This window comes from Arvicanthis niloticus, chromosome 17, assembly GCF_011762505.2.
Source record: "Arvicanthis niloticus isolate mArvNil1 chromosome 17, mArvNil1.pat.X, whole genome shotgun sequence".
Taxonomy (NCBI): Eukaryota; Metazoa; Chordata; class Mammalia; order Rodentia; family Muridae; genus Arvicanthis; species Arvicanthis niloticus.
The window spans coordinates 63,042,992-63,058,089 of NC_047674.1; positions in this window are offsets into that span (position 1 = coordinate 63,042,992).

Consider the following 15,098-nt stretch of genomic DNA (forward strand, 5'->3'; position numbering starts at 1 on the left):
TTTCTGCCTCTCTCCCATGGTATTTCCTGAAGCTTGATGGTGGTGGTTGTAGGATTAATTCTATATGTCTCACTTAAGAATGAGCACTTAGTCTAAGCACTTTGAACACTTACACATTTTGGCACTCAGCTGTCAACTGAAGAAAGAAGCTTCTGTGACAATGAGTGCTGGCGTAAGTATTTAAAAGGCACTTTGATAGCATGGCTGTTCGGTAACATAATAACAGTTCTATTGTGGGTCCTACTTAACCTCAGTAGCCAGGAACTTTCACTAGCTTTACAGTACCAGGCATGAAATTCCCCGAGGCATCTACTGCAGTAGACAAATACCTCTTTAAAGACCCACTGATGATATCATGCATAATTTTGAAGAACTGAATGTTTTATGCTTATCATTGGAAGCAAAGCATGTCTGTCTGTTATGACCACAGTAATTTTATTTTGAACAGAAAGTTCTAGCTGTAGCAAAGAGATGAACAGATTATGAGGACATAGAGAATACTGTCAACATTTACCAATGTCAGGACGATCAACAAAGAAAACCCAAAAGTATCCATCAAAACTCCTAAAATAAGTAAATTCAGGAAGGCTGAAAGATGCAAGATACATATGCAGAAATTCATTTGATTTCTATATTATAACAAGAAACATACTGAAACCTGTATTTTAAAAAGGAAATTCCTAGAAATAAATCCAGCATCTCTTGTATAGGAGTTTCATGTTGAAAATTGCAAAATGCAAAGGAAGTAGTTTAAGCTGTATCTTTAAGGTTAAGACGTAAATATGTAGTGAAACCATCTACTTTTGCAGATTGAAATAATGTAGTAAAAATGTTAATTCTGTTTAACTTGATATGAATAAAACAATCCTATATATTCCCAGGAATAATCTCTGCAAATTTATATTGATTTTAAATATTATGTGGAAAGATAAAGAAACTTCATGAAATAACTGACATTCTTATGAAATTGAGAACAGAGTAAGAGTTACCATTTCTAAACTGAGTGAGACGGATCAGCGTATCATAAGACATAGTAGCAGTGGTAAATACTAATGATGGCTTGATTGCAAAGAAAATACAAAATGATGTTGTTACTTCCAGAGTCCTGGAATTGATTCCCAGCATCCTCATGATGCCTCAAAAGTGATTATAATTCCAGTTCCATGGAATAGTTGTGTACAGATATGTAGATTCAGGCAAAATTCATACACATAAAATACTTTTTAAAAAGGCCATTAACTTTAACTTCATACCTAACACAAAATAAATTTAATGAAAACTATAAAGTAATGATTATACCTGGTACTGAAGAACTAGTCAAATCATTAAGAACACTTGCTCTTGCAGAGGATCAAGGACATCTTCTTCAAGCAGTTCATAACCTCCTGAAACTGCAGAGATCTGACATGCTCTTTTGGCTTCTGCAGGCACTCTCACTCACACGGGCACACCCACATATAGACACATACATATACATGTAATTAAGATAAACTACATTTTTAAAACATAGTGAATGTATTACTGTCTTGTTATTTATGTTTTATATTTGAAGTACTTCACAATGCATTTAATTTAAAATAATCAAAATGATATTGTCAACATTTTTCATTTTTAATTGTTGGTGTTATTAGTCCTGAAAGAAATTTTAGTTACTCCACCAAGCAGACTAACGACATTAGATTTGTATATTTCTAATTAGAAAGATAGTCGAATACTTTCATATTGTTTGATCTTTTCATTTTCAACTGAAAAACAAAAAATAATTTCACTGTAGCATATATACATGTGCATGTATATATCATTATAATTTCCTCATATTCTGCCTATTCCTATGCACATTGGTAAACATTTACTCTTTCTTACAAGTATTCACCTCTTCTGATTTAATGTCATACATATTCCATTGCTCACTCTCCTATTTAGAACTTAATTGCTCTCTTGATGTCTTTTTCATATCATGTGTGTGTATGTGTGAGTGTATGTGTGTGCATGTGTATGTTTGTGTGCGCAATCTGCAATCTAGATTTTGCTAAAAGTGATATTTGTCTGCTGAGTATGACTTATTTTATTTAACATAATGATCTCCAATTCTATTAATTTTCCTTCAAACATCATGACTTTATTTATTTTATACTTGAATAAAATTTCATTATGAGCACATTGTACAACCTTCTTGCAGCTTAACAGGTTGGTGAGTGTCCTGCCCATGTTCATCTTCTGAGTATTCTCCAAACACTGTGGCTGGTCTTTTCTTGTTCTAGGAAGATTGACTGACCAGCTTGTCTAAGACTTTTTCAAGACAGGTCAGCTTGTTCCAGATTGTCTCTCTGACTCTCAGAAGCTTTTATGGACCATTTCATTGTTCTTAGACATTCTAGGCAACTTTACAGTCTTTAAATTGATGTTTGAGTTGAATTTTCCTCAGTCTCATCCTTAGTCCTTTATAGATTTCAGCCTGGTCAGTGTATAGTTGTGTCTATTATTTGATTAACTGAGCACTTATATTTGACATTTTCAATTTTTTTAAAATCTCAAATTTCTTGTCTTTCCATGTCACTGGCTTTGTCATGTACATTGCTAATATCCTCATCTGTTTTCATAACTCTCTTCCCTATATTTGTGATTTTCATCTCCAGCTCCTGCATTGTTCCCCTTGCTTCATTCCTGTTCCTGTTTGTGTGGTCATTGACAACTTGTACTTGTAAACATAAACCCTTTCTCAGATGTTTAGGTGTTGAGACTTAAAGCTGATAGCTTAGGATCTTTTAGAGGTATTGTGCTACCTGGTTTTGCAGCTTTCTTTTGTTCCTTATTTACAGTTCATATGTCTGTTGACTATGAGATATTTCCCTAACTTACATGGTGATCATTGTATTGAGCATCCCCTCCTGAAAACTAAGTCCCAACACCCTCTAAAGCAAAAAACTCAAACTGCTTTACCAGTAACAATGACAAACCATGTAAGGTATGGAAACACATTTAAAACTGATTAAAGTCAACTAATATAGCAGTAGTGATCACAAAACAGAAAATATTTTTTTAAATCTAGAGTAAGTCAGGAATCATTGTTTTCTTTTTCCCATGAGGACTTCATTCAGTCATTTTGTTTTTTGTAGCAATGATGATCTCTGTTTTTTGTTGATCTATAAATATTGCCAGTTTCTTTTTTTTATTCTGTGAATTGCTTTTGCTCTTAAAAATGATTGTGGACATTAGTACAAGCATAAATGTTTTCATCCCAGGTTATTAATTTTCTTATTGCTGTGACCAAATAACTGGGAAAACACTACTCTAAAAAGGGTTTACTTTTACTTTTGGTTTAAATGGGATACAGTTATAGGATAGCATGATGATCAAAATGATTAGTAGCAGTGATGATTAGAGCTTGAGGAATGATCTTGGTCTATTACATGCAGTGTATCAAGAAGCTCAGAGAACCTGTGGTAGAAATCAGATCTGAGTAACAACATACGAAGCCTCTCATCAAAATATTTACTTCCTGCAGATAAGCCCCAGCCCCTAAAAGTTCCACAATCTTCCCCAAACATCACAATATGATGGTGATTAACTGTTTATAAACATAAGTGTGTGGGAGCCATCTTACATTCACACCACAGCCAAAAGGATTGGAGAGTTCAATGGCCTATCATGTCTTCATAACAATCTTATAGTTTAGGAAGAAAGAAGAAATCCATATTGAAAGTTATGGATTGGATATAGATCAGCTTTGAGATACTGAGGCAATAGCTGAAACAGCAGTGAGTGTTCACTGCAGGTCCATCACGGTTATACAAGCAGACAGTGCTTAGAGGGGCTCCAGCACAGAAGGATGTGTTTTAAAACGAGGTGCTCTGATATCCTACTGAAGCTCTCAAACTGTGAACAAGCATTCTCAGCGCCATATTTTGTGTTGATATTTCTCTTACTGTTCCTTACAATTCAAGTCGCCGTGGAAAATACACCTATAAGCACATTGTAAGGGTTTTTTTCTGGAGCAAGGGTATGTTGGCAGCCACTAGACAAGGAATAACACAAAGTCACACCAGACAACAATCTTCACATAAGAGATTTTCTTGGGAGAACAACAATGGCAGCTGCTTCTAAATGGGAAGAGAAACAGGCTGAGCTGAGTGGAAGGCGTCTAAAGGCTCTTAGGAGCATGCGCAGTGAGCTAGTGGAAAAGAACAGGGTTGATGGGAAATATTTGGTCTTAAAGTTAAATCTAGAAGCTCAGGGACAGATGATTTTCCACTGGCCTGTCACAATGCACAATACCACAAAATTACTAAGCACAGAAGGGTTGCAGTGTGCTTTCTGGAGAAAGAACTTGTGTGACAGAAGTTTCATCCAAGTATGAGCTACAGTACTGGTGGATGAGATCTTCTCAATTTAAATGAACCAATCACACACTAAATAAGATAGCTGTAACTGAAACTTAAGTCAAACAAGGATATCTGCTGACTCATGGGAACCACGTCTCTGTTTCCTCTAAGAATAACAGATCAGTATTTGGGAACTCAGAATTCCCATGGACTTTTCAGGCCATAACCATTTCAAATAATAGTAATCAACTATAGCCATTTCAAAAATAGCACAAATACATTAAAAGGAGCAGTATTTTTATTTCATCCTTAAGTAGCCAGTTGCTAGATAATGTGTTTTACTAAATGGTAGTTGGCATACTTTGCCTTTTCAAACATCAGTCATGTTGAACACCAGCAACTTTATTTCTAGTTTACTTAGATTTTCACTTCCTATTTTAATACAATAAATCCTGAAAACATAATCTCATAAAGATGTAATATCACCAATAAAAATGCTGTGCCACATAATGTTGAGGCTGTGAAGTTACATAAGCCCAGTGATAGACTAAGTATTCCTGTTCCCCTCAGAACTGTGAAGTACCTGGCAGCTGTTCAATGAGTTGGACCTGACAGTCTGGACCCTACGGGTCCTATAGGGCTGAAGAGAAGAGAATACTTAAGAGATCACTAATGAAATCATTTTTCCCAGTATAAAAAGAAATCGTGTATTTTTAAGAAATGACAAAAAATATGGTTGAAAATAACTTTTGAGGTAGCAGATAAAATTTTGGGGACAACTTTATGGTAGTTAGCTTTTTGTGACTATAAAATATACCTAAGAAAAACCAACCTATATTCAGAAAGTCTCATGGTGGCTATTATTTCAGAGTCTGAGTCCTTAGTTGTTTGGTCCCATGACTTTTGGGATAGTGTCTAGGCAGTGCTTCATGACAGAAGAATGTAGCACAAGAAACATGTTTATCTGCTGGCTGACTGAACACAGAAGAAGAAAGGATTGTGGGGTCACAATATACTCTTCAAGAGCAAGCCACTAACTTCTTCCAACTAGGTTCAACCTCCTAATCATGTTATAGGCCAGTGATTCTCAGCTTGTGGTTCACAACCCCCAAGGAATTGCATATCAGCTATCCTGCATCTCAGATATTTACATTATAGTTCATAAGAATAGCAAGTTAAAATGTAGAAACATAATAATTTTATGTTTGGGGGAGGTCACCACAACATGAAGAATTGTAATAAAAGGCCACAGCATTAGGAAGGCTGAGAATCGCTTCTCTAGGTGATGTTGGTCAATTATGCTTACTGCACCTAGGGTTTTGGTGAACACTTCTAATTGCCTTCCTACTGCTATGATAAAAATGGCATGATCCAATCAACTTGAGGAAGAAAAGACATATTTGGCTTATAGTTTATAATGGAGCAGAGGCAAAGCAGGCACTCAAAAACTAACCTGGAGGCAGTAACTGAAACAGAAACTATGGAGGAATGTTTTTTGCTGACTTTATTCCTATGGTCTGTTTAGAGATATTTCTTATGCAACCATATACCAACTGCCTAAGAGCAGCACCTCCCAAGTAAGCTAAGCCCTCCTGTGTTGTTAATCAATTAAGAAAATGTCTCATAGATATGTCCACAGGCCAGTATGGAGGCAGTTCCTCAATTGAGATGCTCTCTTAGCAGTTACTCTAGTTTGTGTCAAGTTGCCAAAAACTAGACAACATAGGCAGTCTTTTAAAGTACTTAAGTTTTATTTTGAAGGTAAAAGAGAGTTTTTTACCTTCAAAAGAATATTTTTATGGATTCTTTGGGAATTTCACTTCATACACTCTGAATCACAATCATTTCCGAGTCCTTACATGTCCTTCCTATCCACTACCCTTGTAACTTTCCCATCTGCCCAAAACAGCAACAATAAGAAAGTTCAGTTTGTGTTATCCCTGTACTTAATTGAGCATTGGTAAATTCCCTGTGGAAGTCTTTCTCTACCTGCAGAACCCCTCCCCTTTCTACCCATTGCCAGAAGCTTTCTATTGTGGAGAGCTACACTTCAACATCCTTATCACAATCTTTTAAGAGTTCTCTTTTGATGGCTTCCTTTTTGAACTATAATCACAGAAGCCATCCGTGTTCCTCTTTTTCAATTGTGCATCTGCAGTCATTGATATGACTGCCAAAATAGCTTCCTTGCTCTTTACAGTCAGCTGGAGCTGAGATAATGGGCTTCCTTATGGGTTTAATCAAATCGCAGACCTTGAATATGTCCACAAGCTGAAGTAGGACTATGGACCCAGACAAGGCCCTCAGAAGGAGCCTATAGTATAGATATCAACATGGCCTCAGGTGGCAGCACAGGCCACTCACATCAACATGGCTCCTTGTGGTAGCACAGCTGAAAACACCAATGTAGCTTTAGGCTGTAGCATGAACTGTGAATATCCATGTAGTCTAAAGTTGTTAACATGGGTCAGACCCCAGCTGCATCAGGACCACTGGCACACCCATGACCTTCAGCAGCATAACAGACCACAGCAGTCCTTGAAAAAGGTTTAATCCAGAAAGTAAATTGTTCTTTTTCTAGTTTCCATCATTGCCCAGAGATAGGTTGATCCTAATCATGTGACTGTGAGGCATATTTAAGAGCAGAGTCTGTGGGACTCCATCCCATCAATCACACCAGGCAAGACCATTTCTACTGTTGTTTTCAGTCTTCTCTCAAACCTCTTACTGCCATCACCTCTCCACAGAGCAAAGACTGCTCCACTTTTTTATTTTTCCCACTTCTCCATTACAAATTTGGTCATTGCAGTAGGGCCTACTTGACTATACGTCTGAATGAAGCAGGAAGCAGGAACTGCCTCTGGCTGGTCCAGCATTCATAAATTGGCATTTCTAAGCAAAAGATTGACAATTTGGTATGTTTATACAAGATGTAAGTATAAGTATGAATAGAAATATATAACTAGATCATGTTTATGTGGTATTGTTTTCAGGAGACCAATCTGGTCATCAAGGAGAATGGATGGAAAATTAGTGGTAAAGAGGTAAGCATATACAGCTTAAGATAAGAATCTCAAACAAAATGTAGAAGGAGTAAAGGTTTGTTTGTTTGTTTTTAATTGTGTGAATTTAAGATGTGAAGGATATAATTGTGTTAGAGAGAAAGGATTGTGCCTGTTATTTAGATCTTGGTTTCCCATTCCATAACCTTGGTGGAAGCAATACAGTCAGCCAAGCTCCCATGAGTCACCTATAGGATCCTTTTGGTTCCTGTTAGCTAAGAAGGTAAACTTAAACCCCAATTTCTACTCTGAGCTAATTACTTTTAAGCCATGCCTCTTTAAACACTGCAAATGCTCATGCCTGATTCCCTGTTTTGTTCAATGCTACTCATATGTGTCATTAGTGGCTTCTTGCTCTGCTCTTCTTAGAGTGCGAAGAACCCAAGTTCTTAAAGTAACAATAGTATAATAATAGTTACTTTATGCTTTTTGACAGATTTTCTTTTCTATTCAAGACTCTTAAAATCAAACACATTGCCTCATGCTAGGAATATCTGGCAGTATTTCTAAGGTGAGTACACAGAATAACAGTTGCAGTATATCCTCTCTCACCATTACAACACTGTCTATTCAAAACACACATAGGAGTTCTTGTAGAAGAATCAAGTCGGGCAAAGACTTTGATCCCAGTAAAAACTCAAGGAACTTTAAAGTTCCCAGAAGTCAAATATCCCCAGGCATGTGGCTTGGGGAAAGTTCATCTTAGAAAATCTTGGTTGATGTCTTGTTGATGGGTCTTAGAGAGAACAAATTCACATTGAGAGGACCTTCCCATTATGTGATAAATAAAAAAAATGCTGTAAACAAAGCAGATGAAGAAAGCTAGCTTTAACCAACAGGGCCAGTTGAAGCAAGCCACTGTGTGCCTGGGTGGAAAGTACGTGGTCCATGAGAAGCAGAGTTAATAGAGATAATTCCATCAATAACAGGTAGGCATCTTCACCTGTATTGATGGTAGCAGGAAAAAGAGGCCAAGGAATATATGTCAGTATACTTTAAATGTATAAATTTCAAGGCTGAAAATCTATAGATGGTTTAGTGATTAAGAGTGCTGCTGCTCGCCAGGCAGTGGTGGCGCATGCCTTTAATCCCAGCACTTGGGAGGCAGAGGCAGGTGGATTTCTGAGTTCGAGGCCAGCCTGGTCTACAGAGTGAGTTCCAGGACAGCCAGGGCTACACAGAGAAACCCTGTCTCAAAAAACCAAAAAAATTCAATATAGGAAGCTGTCAGGAGCAGACAGGTCTCTAATCAAAATGAACATTAATACAGAAATGTTTGTCATGTCAATTCTGTGGATTTCTGATGTTTTGAAAACCAACTATCCATGCTGACATTCATCCTAAAGCCAGGTTCAGAACTAAATGTTTTAGTTAGGATAGACGACAGAGGTTCTGGTTAGTCAACAAAATGATGGACTGGGTATTAGGACTATCTTGTACCTTACTGGTACAAATTGGCATAATTATGCTCAAATTGTATTTTGAGAGAAAAGTTTCATTTTAACAGGAAAGGTGATATGTAGGAGGAGTTAAGGTGGGAGGAGTACTGAGAGGAAGAGAAGGAGTAAGAAGAGGAGGAGAAGAAGGAGAGGAGAAGCTAGGTGAGGAAAGAGAGAAAGAGGGGGGAGACAGGGAGCCAGATGTTCATGTATCTCCACCAGTCAAAGATAGTTGATATATCTAGGTTGGGTAGTGGGTTATACTTCTGATTGAGCAATACCAAACTTATAAAGCCTATGATTAACATTTAAAAAATGTATAAATGCAAAAAGGAAAAGGGGGCATGGGATAAGGGTTTTCTAAGGGGGGGGAATGGGGAAAGGGGATGGCATCTGAAGTGTAAATAAAATATCCAATAAAAAATGGAAAAAAATATGAAATAGAGAAACCCCCCCAAAAAAACCCCACCACCACCACCACCACCAACAACAACAACAACAAAAACAAAGAGTGCTGCTGCTCTTGAACAGGATCTGATTTTGCTTCGAAGAACTCACATAGACTGGATCATACCCTCCTGTTATCTGAGCTCCAGGGGATCCAAGAGCAATGTATTTGTGCACAAATTCACAAAGATACACATATTTAAACACAATTAAAAGTGAAATCTTTTTTTAAAAAAGTATTTCTTTCCTTACAATGCCTAATACCAGTGAGAGTCTATTCTCAATGCCTCTTGCAGCTTCCTCACTTCTGATGTCCTGTGACTGGCTACAGTGTGTTTTGCTGTATTATCTTCCACCTTCCATTATTAACCTTTAAAAGTATAGCCAAATGTCCACTACAAATACTATTAGCTCCTCATATGCTTGTTTTTTTCTATGGCTGTTATTACCAAATGATTTGCCATATACTTTATATTTATTTATTTACTCTGTAACACATACCCTCAACACTACACACACACACACACACACACACACACACACACACACACACACACACACACACACACACACACACACGACACCATTAGGCCCACAGGGTCTGCAGTTTTCTGATTACATTTTCATTATTTTAGATGATTATATGTTTTCACCTAGAGCAACACCTAGCATAGAGAAAACATTCAACTAGATATTCAGTGTGACCACAATGCTGTTAAATGCAGCCACAAATAGGTACTGTGGGCCACAGTGGTATGCTTTCAAAGGGCTTACCATTGTTTGAAGAATCAGTTAAGTTTTTTTTTCTCAGACATATAAGCAAAGGATGATGAGATTCTACACTCAAAGTGTTAGAAGGGGCTGGGGAGGAAGGAGAGCAGATCTCAGGTTGGGTGATAAGGGAATGAAGACAAGATCTGAGGTGATGTGAAGTTAGGAAGAAGGAAGAGAAAGGGGCCACATGAGTGACAATGGCAAGGGCTTTAATGAAACATTCAAGTTTTTTTTTTTTTATCAGAAATGAGAGAGGTGGAGCTCAGGTTTTCTGAACAGCCAGGAATTCACAAGATACTAGAACAAATCAAGGAAGAGTGAGCTGACAAGTACATTGGTAAAATACTGAGAACACCAAGCACTTCCATTTCTAGACTATCTATCTGTTTTTGCCTCATTTGAAATTACAACTGGAAAAATTGAAACATACATAATTCTTTCAAAATTTGTAGGCTGGATGAGTTTTATGGTACATGCCTTTGTCCCTAGTTACCTGGGGAGCTGAGGCAGGAAGCTGAAAGATTAAAGCCTTAGTGGATAATTTAGAAAAGCCATGTCTTAAAAACTGACTAAATAAAATAAATTAATGAGCAACACTAAGGGTGTTGCTCAGTTGTACTTACCTAATATCTGTAAAACCCTGACTTTAAGCTGGGCAGTGGTGGCATACACCTTTAATCCCAGCACTTGGGAGGCAGAGGCAGGCAGATTTCTGAGTTCAAAGCCAGCCTGATCTACAGAGTGAGTTCCAGGACAGCCAGGGCTACACAGAGAAACCCTGTCTCAAAAAAAAAAAACAAAAAACAAAAAAACAAAAACAAACAAAAAAAAAACAAAAAAAACAAAAAACAAAAAAACAAAAAAAAAAAACAAAAACACACACACAAAAAACCAAAAAACAAAAACAAAACAAAACAAAAAAACCCTGACTTCAATCTTCAGTACTATGAAATGTAATAACAATACTATAAGCATTCCACATTAGCTCCAAACATTTTTAAATGAAAATTAAATGTCTCAGAACTTTAGCCTCATGAATCATGTCATTTTATATTTTTGCCAGTCATCTTCATTACTGGGTGTTAGAACATGGGTAGACTTTAAGGAATGTTTTTGTAACCAATGTGTTAAAATATCATGTGTCATACAATATCCTGAAAGTTCTGCTGTGCACTCATAGAAAGAGAGAATGAAAACATTAAATACCATGTAGTATTATCATTGCATCTTTTACCTTGATAGACTCTTCTCCAAGGTATTGAATAGAACCCCTAAAACCACACACAGTACCAAACCCTATATATTCAGTTTTTTTCTAAGCAATGGTAAGCATACATTATAAACTCATCACAGTAATAGACTAACAATAACTAGAGTAAAATAGTACAATTATAGTAATACCCTGCAGTAAAAGTTAAAAATTACGTATTACTGCAACTATTCAGTTAGTGTTTTCTGAGTTAAGAATGGCTGCAGGTAACTAGAACCTCAGAATCTGAAGTCACAGATAAGAGAATCTGTTATGCTAAAAGCTCAATATTAGTTCTTTCTGTGATCCTTCGAAGAAGAACCCAAGGACTTGTAGGTGCTGAGCCACAGTTTAGGGCAGTGGTTCTTAACCTGTGGGTTGTGACCCATTTTACAGGAGTTACCTAAGACCATAAAATAACAGATATTTACATTACAATTCATAGCAAAATTACAGTTGTGAAGTAGGAATGAAAATAATGTTGTGGTGGTGGAGTCACTACAAGACGAGAAACTATATTAAAAAGCTACAACATTGTGAAGGTTGAGAACCACTGCCTTAGGGTCTTCTGTTGCATTTGAGAAGATGCCTGGAGAAATCAACCTATCTGTGGCAGCAACACAGGACAACACTGTTTCACTGTGCCTTCATGTAAATATGATCCTACATGGGAATTTTAAAAAGGCAAACCATGGGTGTGTCATTCTTCTGTAGCTTCTCAGTAATACAATAGGTAGAAGCATCCTTTACAATCCAAGTAAACTAGAAAAAGATATTCAAAATGCTAACCTTTTCAGTACAAATTATACCATGTGTATAGAAAAATATCGCCACTAGAAGCTACAGTTGAATCAAAAGAGATTGATTCTGTTCCTGTTATTCTGATCTTACCTGACACATGATAATTCAGTCCTTTTATGCAAGTCAATTAAAAACTTAAATGCTATATCCCATGTGTTACAGTGGTGGTTTTTGTTGATTTGTTTTTTGTTTTTACTTTTTAAGGCAGGCTGTCTCTCTATAGACTCAACTATCTGCATTAATGAAAATTTATATACTTTATCTGTCCTATTAGTGGGATTACAGGGGTAAGCCACACTGGTGATTCTTTATAAAGTTTGTGATGTTTGGATGAAGAAAGACATAGCAGTCTGGCTACACAGTCCTATATGTAACTTACCATAAATTTCAGTGATGGAGGAATATTCCCAGGAAACTGAACTGATTCTTAAATCCTTAGCTAAGACCTGGAACTGTGCAGAGGAGAATAACTTGAGATAAAAGAGGCATGTAAAGCCACTTAGTATTTCTCTTTTAAAAGTTTGTAGGTTGTTTAAAAATTGGTCCACAGCTTCCACTTTGTGTTCATGATTCTGAAGTCTTAAATTAGTGCCATTATTATCCATTAGTTTCTATAATGAAAGCTATTTTGTATCATTTCTGCCAGTGACTGAACAAATTTTAAATTGCTGTAGGATTTAGACTTCTGAAATGGCATCATGTTTTCAGCTCCAGAGTAATCAGGTGTCAGAATAGGTCACTTCAACTCAGAATGATTGGTGTTTTGTAAGGGATGAGTGAGAAATTGCTGGGCTAATCAAGGGAAAATTAACCAGCAGTCAAGGTGGGTTTTAATTAATTATAATGCTTGCTCACTAAAGAGAAGCCTTGGAGATAATAATCAAAGGAGCAGCACGTATAGAGTGTTTATTCTCTTAAGGTAATTTTTCAAATGGAAATGTCTCCACTGGCCTTTAGATATCAAGACTATTCTGAGACGTATTTTCATCAATTTATCAAGACTATCTTTAGATGTATTTCCATCAATTTTCTAATTAGTACCCCTACTGTTGTGTGGCAGTTTCCAAAAACCATCCAGCAAAGAACAACTGAAGTCTAGATTTACATCTGGTTGGTTGCAGAGTCTTAAAACTATCAGTCAGGTGGGAGAGTTTCAAAGTGCAAGGCCTGAGAGGCACTGGGTGGGAGCTGGTAATAGTCTGCTGGCCTGAGAACTGCAGGGTGGTGGCTAGAAGTGAGTGCCCCATGTAACTGCGGTGGTGCATAAATTTACCTGTTTCTTACCTGATGAATGAAAGGAAGTGAGACCAAATAATGGATTGGCCCACTCTTCTTCATTTCCAGATGTTGCTGTGAGCCTGCTACAGCACTGTCATCTGACAAGCAGCTGCTGGAGTGGGTTAGCGAGAGAACAACCCAGCAAGCATCACTGGTTCACTGTATTTCTGTATTTGCAGATTGAGTTTCCTCCCACCCTTCTAAAAATCCTTCTGTTTGTTGAAGGTTACAATATTATGCACAGAAATAAGCACTTCAGTATCATCTTATTAAATCCTCTGAACAGCCCTAGGGCATGATGTTATTATTCTTACTTTACAAATGGGGAGATTGCTTCAGAGTTAGCTGTCATGTCTGAGCTACTTGCGTTAAGAGGATATGTGAACCAGGAAAACTTACTTACTTTCTGTGCTGAAGCTACTTGACAAACACAAAAATCTGTTTTCCCCAGGCATGTTAAAATAGAGAAGAAAAAACTTTTCTTTTTGTACTAGAAAAAAATGCCAGTTATACCATGCGAAAGAAGAAACAATGTAGAAAAGAACCCATATACAAGTGGACTGGAAAGGAAATTAAAATTAGAGAGTGGACTTAAGGAGAATCAACCTCAAAATCAACCCAACTAAAGTACCATTTACCTAGAAAGTGGTGAACAACACTTCACAGTAACGAGTGTAAGTAGAGACTTACCTTATTTACCAAATAGGCAAGTTAACACTATCCAGTGTTGGGAAAAAAATAAGTACAGTAGCATTTTAAGATGTGCTAAGAGGAAATGATTCTCTGAGTTTATCGCCCCAAAGTAAAAGAAAACAGAGCTGTAAGTACATCTGCTTCTAAATTGTGGGGAAACAAGCTCAAACTGGGAGTCACTTAGAAAATGGTTTGAATTTTTAAAAAATATTCTAAGATTATATAACAGGTACGCTGAGGAAAAGATTTACATGAGAGAGAAAAAAAGAGACAGGAAACAGAGCTATGAGAATATCCCCAGTGATAAATGTATGAGAAATGAAACTTCTGATGACCTTAACTGAATATTGCAAATCAAGTATTGGATTAGCACACTGAGCTTCACAAATATTGGCAATTTTATAGCTCTTTCTGTTTATTTTGGGGGTACTCTTGAGAAATTCTAAACAGTGTCTTTGAGGCAAAGGGACATTATAATACAAATTGCTTTCAACATTTTAAAGATCAAGGAAAACTCTAAAAAGACACAAGTTCTGAATAAAATAAACCACATCTATGAAGGTATCAATATTTCAGAAAATCTGGAATACATTTTCTATTAATATAATTTTATTTGAGTAAAAATAATTTATTTCAAAACTCAAGGTGTTAGTTCTTAAGAATCCCTGCAGGTTTTTCCCCCCACAAGTACCATTATTGCTGCCATAGTTAGTAAATGACAGAGCCAACTCTGTTTGGTCCTGGAGCTTGTACTTGTCCCTAATCCTCTATAACTTCACTCCATCTTTCAGACTTTTTAATATCCATTGAGATAAGTGATGGGAATGTTTACATGAAGTATGAAAGGTCAAGCCTTTGTGAATGATGGTGGGCTTGTGAGTGAGCTCAGCTACTTTTGAAAATGTCGTTAAGATTATGTTCATCCAGACCACTAAGTGGGTTGTTGAAGCTCAGAAAATCATATTCAGGGATCAAAGATCAGAGGCAAATCCCAGCTTCCATTTTTCAGCCCCATTTCTTGGATGTCCAGAAG